The sequence below is a fragment of the Salmo salar genome, chromosome 08 (genome assembly GCF_965601325.2).
Source record: "Salmo salar chromosome 08, fSalSal1, whole genome shotgun sequence".
NCBI classification, from domain to species: Eukaryota; Metazoa; Chordata; class Actinopteri; order Salmoniformes; family Salmonidae; genus Salmo; species Salmo salar.
This window is the reverse complement of record NC_138298.1, coordinates 2676501-2682500: the sequence shown is the minus strand read 5'-3', so window position 1 is coordinate 2682500 and position 6000 is coordinate 2676501. Positions and strand designations below refer to the sequence as shown.

The window sequence follows — 6000 nt, the reverse complement described above, 5'->3', positions numbered from 1 at the left end:
CGTAAGCGAGAAACAATCTCTTGCTACAACATATATAGTCAAAGTGAGTCTGATAAAACAGACATTTAGTCAATTCATCATTAAATGCTTACTACAAGGAAGTGTTGCTGATGAAATAGTGCAAGAGCACACCCTCGTGGACAAAATGCTTACAGCACCTGGTATTCCCAGGCGGTCTCCCATCCAAGTACTAACCAGGCACGACCCTGCTTAGCTTCCGAGATCAGACGAGATCGGGCGTACCCAGGCTGGTATGGCCGTAAGCGAGAAACAATCTCTTGCTACAACATATATAGTCAAAGTGAGTCTGATAAAACAGACATTTAGTCAATTCATCATTAAATGCTTACTACAAGGCAGTGTTGCTGATGAAATAGTGCAAGAGCACACCCTCGTGGACAAAATGCTTACAGCACCTGGTATTCCCAGGCGGTCTCCCATCCAAGTACTAACCAGGCCCGACCCTGCTTAGCTTCCGAGATCAGACGAGATCGGGCGTACCCAGGCTGGTATGGCCGTAAGCGAGAAACAATCTCTTGCTACAACATATATATTCAAAGTGAGTGTGATAAACAGACATTGCATTTTCACCAATTAGATAAGCAGCTTGAACTTTGTGTCACTGAAAAAGTAGAAGAAATTACAAACACTGTTCCCATCACTTTTTAGCACAGGTAGTTGGATAAAATACCAACTTTATTTCCTTTCATCATTTGAACAGGGCAAAGGAGCACAAAGCACACACAAGCTGCATTCAGCAACAATATTCTTGTTTGTCTTATAAATACAAGGCAGATGCTAATTGAAAACACAAGGAAATTTGATCCTATTAAAAAGGCAGGAAGCTGCATTTAGTCAATTCATCATTAAATGCTTACTACAAGGCAGTGTTGCTGATGAAATAGTGCAAGAGCACACCCTCGTGGACAAAATGCTTACAGCACCTGGTATTCCCAGGCGGTCTCCCATCCAAGTACTAAACAGGCCCGACCCTGCTTAGCTTCCGAGATCAGACGAGATCGGGCGTACCCAGGCTGGTATGGCCGTAAGCGAGAAACAATCTCTTGCTACAACATATATATTCAAAGTGAGTGTGATAAACAGACATTGCATTTTCACCAATTAGATAAGCAGCTTGAACTTTGTGTCACTGAAAAAGTAGAAGAAATTACAAACACTGTTCCCATCACTTTTTAGCACAGGTAGTTGGATAAAATACCAACTTTATTTCCTTTCATCATTTGAACAGGGCAAAGGAGCACAAAGCACACACAAGCTGCATTCAGCAACAATATTCTTGTTTGTCTTATAAATACAAGGCAGATGCTAATTGAAAACACAAGGAAATTTGATCCTATTAAAAAGGCAGGAAGCTGCATTTAGTCAATTCATCATTAAATGCTTACTACAAGGCAGTGTTGCTGATGAAATAGTGCAAGAGCACACCCTCGTGGACAAAATGCTTACAGCACCTGGTATTCCCAGGCGGTCTCCCATCCAAGTACTAACCAGGCCCGACCCTGCTTAGCTTCCGAGATCAGACGAGATCGGGCGTACCCAGGCTGATATGGCCGTAAGCGAGAAACAATCTCTTGCTACAACATATATAGTCAAAGTGAGTCTGATAAAACAGACATTTAGTCAATTCATCATTAAATGCTTACTACAAGGCAGTGTTGCTGATGAAATAGTGCAAGAGCACACCCTCGTGGACAAAATGCTTACAGCACCTGGTATTCCCAGGCGGTCTCCCATCCAAATACTAACCAGGCACGACCCTGCTTAGCTTCCGAGATCAGACGAGATCGGGCGTACCCAGGCTGGTATGGCCGTAAGCGAGAAACAATCTCTTGCTACAACATATATAGTCAAAGTGAGTCTGATAAAACAGACATTTAGTCAATTCATCATTAAATGCTTACTACAAGGCAGTGTTGCTGATGAAATAGTGCAAGAGCACACCCTCGTGGACAAAATGCTTACAGCACCTGGTATTCCCAGGCGGTCTCCCATCCAAGTACTAACCAGGCCCGACCCTGCTTAGCTTCCGAGATCAGACGAGATCGGGCGTACCCAGGCAGATATGGCCGTAAGCGAGAAACAATCTCTTGCTACAACATATATAGTCAAAGTGAGTCAGATAAAACAGACATTTAGTCAATTCATCATTAAATGCTTACTACAAGGCAGTGTTGCTGATGAAATAGTGCAAGAGCACACCCTCGTGGACAAAATGCTTACAGCACCTGGTATTCCCAGGCGGTCTCCCATCCAAGTACTAACCAGGCACGACCCTGCTTAGCTTCCGAGATCAGACGAGATCGGGCGTACCCAGGCTGGTATGGCCGTAAGCGAGAAACAATCTCTTGCTACAACAAATATTGTCAAAGTGAGTCTGATAAAACAGACATTTAGTCAATTCATCATTAAATGCTTACTACAAGGCAGTGTTGCTGATGAAATAGTGCAAGAGCACACCCTCGTGGACAAAATGCTTACAGCACCTGGTATTCCCAGGCGGTCTCCCATCCAAGTACTAACCAGGCCCGACCCTGCTTAGCTTCCGAGATCAGACGAGATCGGGCGTACCCAGGCTGATATGGCCGTAAGCGAGAAACAATCTCTTGCTACAACATATATAGTCAAAGTGAGTCTGATAAAACAGACATTTAGTCAATTCATCATTAAATGCTTACTACAAGGCAGTGTTGCTGATGAAATAGTGCAAGAGCACACCCTCGTGGACAAAATGCTTACAGCACCTGGTATTCCCAGGCGGTCTCCCATCCAAATACTAACCAGGCACGACCCTGCTTAGCTTCCGAGATCAGACGAGATCGGGCGTACCCAGGCTGGTATGGCCGTAAGCGAGAAACAATCTCTTGCTACAACATATATAGTCAAAGTGAGTCTGATAAAACAGACATTTAGTCAATTCATCATTAAATGCTTACTACAAGGCAGTGTTGCTGATGAAATAGTGCAAGAGCACACCCTCGTGGACAAAATGCTTACAGCACCTGGTATTCCCAGGCGGTCTCCCATCCAAGTACTAACCAGGCCCGACCCTGCTTAGCTTCCGAGATCAGACGAGATCGGGCGTACCCAGGCAGATATGGCCGTAAGCGAGAAACAATCTCTTGCTACAACATATATAGTCAAAGTGAGTCAGATAAAACAGACATTTAGTCAATTCATCATTAAATGCTTACTACAAGGCAGTGTTGCTGATGAAATAGTGCAAGAGCACACCCTCGTGGACAAAATGCTTACAGCACCTGGTATTCCCAGGCGGTCTCCCATCCAAGTACTAACCAGGCACGACCCTGCTTAGCTTCCGAGATCAGACGAGATCGGGCGTACCCAGGCTGGTATGGCCGTAAGCGAGAAACAATCTCTTGCTACAACATATATAGTCAAAGTGAGTCTGATAAAACAGACATTTAGTCAATTCATCATTAAATGCTTACTACAAGGCAGTGTTGCTGATGAAATAGTGCAAGAGCACACCCTCGTGGACAAAATGCTTACAGCACCTGGTATTCCCAGGCGGTCTCCCATCCAAGTACTAACCAGGCCCGACCCTGCTTAGCGTCCGAGATCAGACGAGATCGGGCGTACCCAGGCTGGTATGGCCGTAAGCGAGAAACAATCTCTTGCTACAACATATATAGTCAAAGTGAGTCAGATAAAACAGACATTTAGTCAATTCATCATTAAATGCTTAGTACAAGGCAGTGTTGCTGATGAAATAGTGCAAGAGCACACCCTCGTGGACAAAATGATTACAGCACCTGGTATTCCCAGGCGGTCTCCCATCCAAGTACTAACCAGGCACGACCCTGCTTAGCTTCCGAGATCAGACGAGATCGGGCGTACCCAGGCTGGTATGGCCGTAAGCGAGAAACAATCTCTTGCTACAACATATATAGTCAAAGTGAGTGTGATAAACAGACATTGCATTTTCACCAATTAGATAAGCAGCTTGAACTTTGTGTCACTGAAAAAGTAGAAGAAATTACAAACACTGTTCCCATCACTTTTTAGCACAGGTAGTTGGATAAAATACCAACTTTATTTCCTTTCATCATTTGAACAGGGCAAAGGAGCACAAAGCACACACAAGCTGCATTCAGCAACAATATTCTTGTTTGTCTTATAAATACAAGGCAGATGCTAATTGAAAACACAAGGAAATTTGATCCTATTAAAAAGGCAGGAAGCTGCATTTAGTCAATTCATCATTAAATGCTTACTACAAGGCAGTGTTGCTGATGAAATAGTGCAAGAGCACACCCTCGTGGACAAAATGCTTACAGCACCTGGTATTCCCAGGCGGTCTCCCATCCAAGTACTAACCAGGCCCGACCCTGCTTAGCTTCCGAGATCAGACGAGATCGGGCGTACCCAGGCTGGTATGGCCGTAAGCGAGAAACAATCTCTTGCTACAACATATATAGTTAAAGTGAGTCTGATAAAACAGACATTTAGTCAATTCATCATTAAATGCTTACTACAAGGCAGTGTTGCTGATGAAATAGTGCAAGAGCACACCCTCGTGGACAAAATGCTTACAGCACCTGGTATTCCCAGGCGGTCTCCCATCCAAGTACTAACCAGGCACGACCCTGCTTAGCTTCCGAGATCAGACGAGATCGGGCTTACCCAGGCTGGTATGGCCGTAAGCGAGAAACAATCTCTTGCTACAACATATATAGTCAAAGTGAGTCTGATAAAACAGACATTTAGTCAATTCATCATTAAATGCTTACTACAAGGCAGTGTTGCTGATGAAATAGTGCAAGAGCACACCCTCGTGGACAAAATGCTTACAGCACCTGGTATTCCCAGGCGTTCTCCCATCCAAGTACTAACCAGGCCCGACCCTGCTTAGCTTCCGAGATCAGACGAGATCGGGCGTACCCAGGCTGATATGGCCGTAAGCGAGAAACAATCTCTTGCTACAACATATATAGTCAAAGTGAGTCTGATAAAACAGACATTTAGTCAATTCATCATTAAATGCTTACTACAAGGCAGTGTTGCTGATGAAATAGTGCAAGAGCACACCCTCGTGGACAAAATGATTACAGCACCTGGTATTCCCAGGCGGTCTCCCATCCAAGTACTAACCAGGCACGACCCTGCTTAGCTTCCGAGATCAGACGAGATCGGGCGTACCCAGGCTGGTATGGCCGTAAGCGAGAAACAATCTCTTGCTACAACATATATAGTCAAAGTGAGTGTGATAAACAGACATTGCATTTTCACCAATTAGATAAGCAGCTTGAACTTTGTGTCACTGAAAAAGTAGAAGAAATTACAAACACTGTTCCCATCACTTTTTAGCACAGGTAGTTGGATAAAATACCAACTTTATTTCCTTTCATCATTTGAACAGGGCAAAGGAGCACAAAGCACACACAAGCTGCATTCAGCAACAATATTCTTGTTTGTCTTATAAATACAAGGCAGATGCTAATTGAAAACACAAGGAAATTTGATCCTATTAAAAAGGCAGGAAGCTGCATTTAGTCAATTCATCATTAAATGCTTACTACAAGGCAGTGTTGCTGATGAAATAGTGCAAGAGCACACCCTCGTGGACAAAATGCTTACAGCACCTGGTATTCCCAGGCGGTCTCCCATCCAAGTACTAACCAGGCCCGACCCTGCTTAGCTTCCGAGATCAGACGAGATCGGGCGTACCCAGGCTGGTATGGCCGTAAGCGAGAAACAATCTCTTGCTACAACATATATAGTAAAAGTGAGTCTGATAAAACAGACATTTAGTCAATTCATCATTAAATGCTTACTACAAGGCAGTGTTGCTGATGAAATAGTGCAAGAGCACACCCTCGTGGACAAAATGCTTACAGCACCTGGTATTCCCAGGCGGTCTCCCATCCAAGTACTAACCAGGCACGACCCTGCTTAGCTTCCGAGATCAGACGAGATCGGGCTTACCCAGGCTGGTATGGCCGTAAGCGAGAAACAATC

General features: G+C 44.4%; 20 non-coding genes across 20 annotated transcripts in view; all 20 read right to left on the bottom strand.

The window, feature by feature from the left end:
* Positions 1 to 7, bottom strand: part of LOC145885759 (5S ribosomal RNA) — a 119-nt gene extending 112 nt beyond the window's left edge. Inside the window, exon 1 of the ribosomal RNA XR_014397343.1 lies at positions 1 to 7. This exon is cut by the window's left edge and continues 112 nt beyond it. This is a non-coding gene — a ribosomal RNA (5S ribosomal RNA).
* Positions 8 to 146: 139 nt separating this feature from the next.
* LOC145886267 (5S ribosomal RNA) lies at positions 147 to 265 on the bottom strand. The gene has a single exon (XR_014397851.1). It is a non-coding gene; the product is annotated as a 5S ribosomal RNA (ribosomal RNA).
* A 139-nt stretch (positions 266 to 404) lies between these two features.
* Positions 405 to 523, bottom strand: LOC145855612 (5S ribosomal RNA). The gene has a single exon (XR_014376500.1). It is a non-coding gene; the product is annotated as a 5S ribosomal RNA (ribosomal RNA).
* Positions 524 to 932: 409 nt separating this feature from the next.
* On the bottom strand, positions 933 to 1051 carry LOC145882752 (5S ribosomal RNA). The gene has a single exon (XR_014394320.1). It is a non-coding gene; the product is annotated as a 5S ribosomal RNA (ribosomal RNA).
* Positions 1052 to 1460: 409 nt separating this feature from the next.
* LOC145883189 (5S ribosomal RNA) lies at positions 1461 to 1579 on the bottom strand. Its single transcript, XR_014394762.1, has one exon. It is a non-coding gene; the product is annotated as a 5S ribosomal RNA (ribosomal RNA).
* A 139-nt stretch (positions 1580 to 1718) lies between these two features.
* Positions 1719 to 1837, bottom strand: LOC145851302 (5S ribosomal RNA). The gene has a single exon (XR_014373153.1). It is a non-coding gene; the product is annotated as a 5S ribosomal RNA (ribosomal RNA).
* Positions 1838 to 1976: 139 nt separating this feature from the next.
* LOC145884796 (5S ribosomal RNA) lies at positions 1977 to 2095 on the bottom strand. The gene has a single exon (XR_014396376.1). It is a non-coding gene; the product is annotated as a 5S ribosomal RNA (ribosomal RNA).
* Positions 2096 to 2234: 139 nt separating this feature from the next.
* Positions 2235 to 2353, bottom strand: LOC145886266 (5S ribosomal RNA). The gene has a single exon (XR_014397850.1). It is a non-coding gene; the product is annotated as a 5S ribosomal RNA (ribosomal RNA).
* A 139-nt stretch (positions 2354 to 2492) lies between these two features.
* On the bottom strand, positions 2493 to 2611 carry LOC145883188 (5S ribosomal RNA). Its single transcript, XR_014394761.1, has one exon. It is a non-coding gene; the product is annotated as a 5S ribosomal RNA (ribosomal RNA).
* A 139-nt stretch (positions 2612 to 2750) lies between these two features.
* LOC145851300 (5S ribosomal RNA) lies at positions 2751 to 2869 on the bottom strand. Its single transcript, XR_014373151.1, has one exon. It is a non-coding gene; the product is annotated as a 5S ribosomal RNA (ribosomal RNA).
* A 139-nt stretch (positions 2870 to 3008) lies between these two features.
* On the bottom strand, positions 3009 to 3127 carry LOC145884795 (5S ribosomal RNA). The gene has a single exon (XR_014396375.1). It is a non-coding gene; the product is annotated as a 5S ribosomal RNA (ribosomal RNA).
* Positions 3128 to 3266: 139 nt separating this feature from the next.
* Positions 3267 to 3385, bottom strand: LOC145886265 (5S ribosomal RNA). The gene has a single exon (XR_014397849.1). It is a non-coding gene; the product is annotated as a 5S ribosomal RNA (ribosomal RNA).
* A 139-nt stretch (positions 3386 to 3524) lies between these two features.
* LOC145883927 (5S ribosomal RNA) lies at positions 3525 to 3643 on the bottom strand. Its single transcript, XR_014395504.1, has one exon. It is a non-coding gene; the product is annotated as a 5S ribosomal RNA (ribosomal RNA).
* Positions 3644 to 3782: 139 nt separating this feature from the next.
* Positions 3783 to 3901, bottom strand: LOC145850834 (5S ribosomal RNA). The gene has a single exon (XR_014372682.1). It is a non-coding gene; the product is annotated as a 5S ribosomal RNA (ribosomal RNA).
* Positions 3902 to 4310: 409 nt separating this feature from the next.
* On the bottom strand, positions 4311 to 4429 carry LOC145855611 (5S ribosomal RNA). Its single transcript, XR_014376499.1, has one exon. It is a non-coding gene; the product is annotated as a 5S ribosomal RNA (ribosomal RNA).
* Positions 4430 to 4568: 139 nt separating this feature from the next.
* LOC145851796 (5S ribosomal RNA) lies at positions 4569 to 4687 on the bottom strand. The gene has a single exon (XR_014373648.1). It is a non-coding gene; the product is annotated as a 5S ribosomal RNA (ribosomal RNA).
* A 139-nt stretch (positions 4688 to 4826) lies between these two features.
* On the bottom strand, positions 4827 to 4945 carry LOC145851195 (5S ribosomal RNA). Its single transcript, XR_014373045.1, has one exon. It is a non-coding gene; the product is annotated as a 5S ribosomal RNA (ribosomal RNA).
* Positions 4946 to 5084: 139 nt separating this feature from the next.
* On the bottom strand, positions 5085 to 5203 carry LOC145850832 (5S ribosomal RNA). The gene has a single exon (XR_014372680.1). It is a non-coding gene; the product is annotated as a 5S ribosomal RNA (ribosomal RNA).
* Positions 5204 to 5612: 409 nt separating this feature from the next.
* LOC145855610 (5S ribosomal RNA) lies at positions 5613 to 5731 on the bottom strand. The gene has a single exon (XR_014376498.1). It is a non-coding gene; the product is annotated as a 5S ribosomal RNA (ribosomal RNA).
* Positions 5732 to 5870: 139 nt separating this feature from the next.
* Positions 5871 to 5989, bottom strand: LOC145851795 (5S ribosomal RNA). The gene has a single exon (XR_014373647.1). It is a non-coding gene; the product is annotated as a 5S ribosomal RNA (ribosomal RNA).
* Between the last annotated feature and the right edge of the window lie 11 nt (positions 5990 to 6000).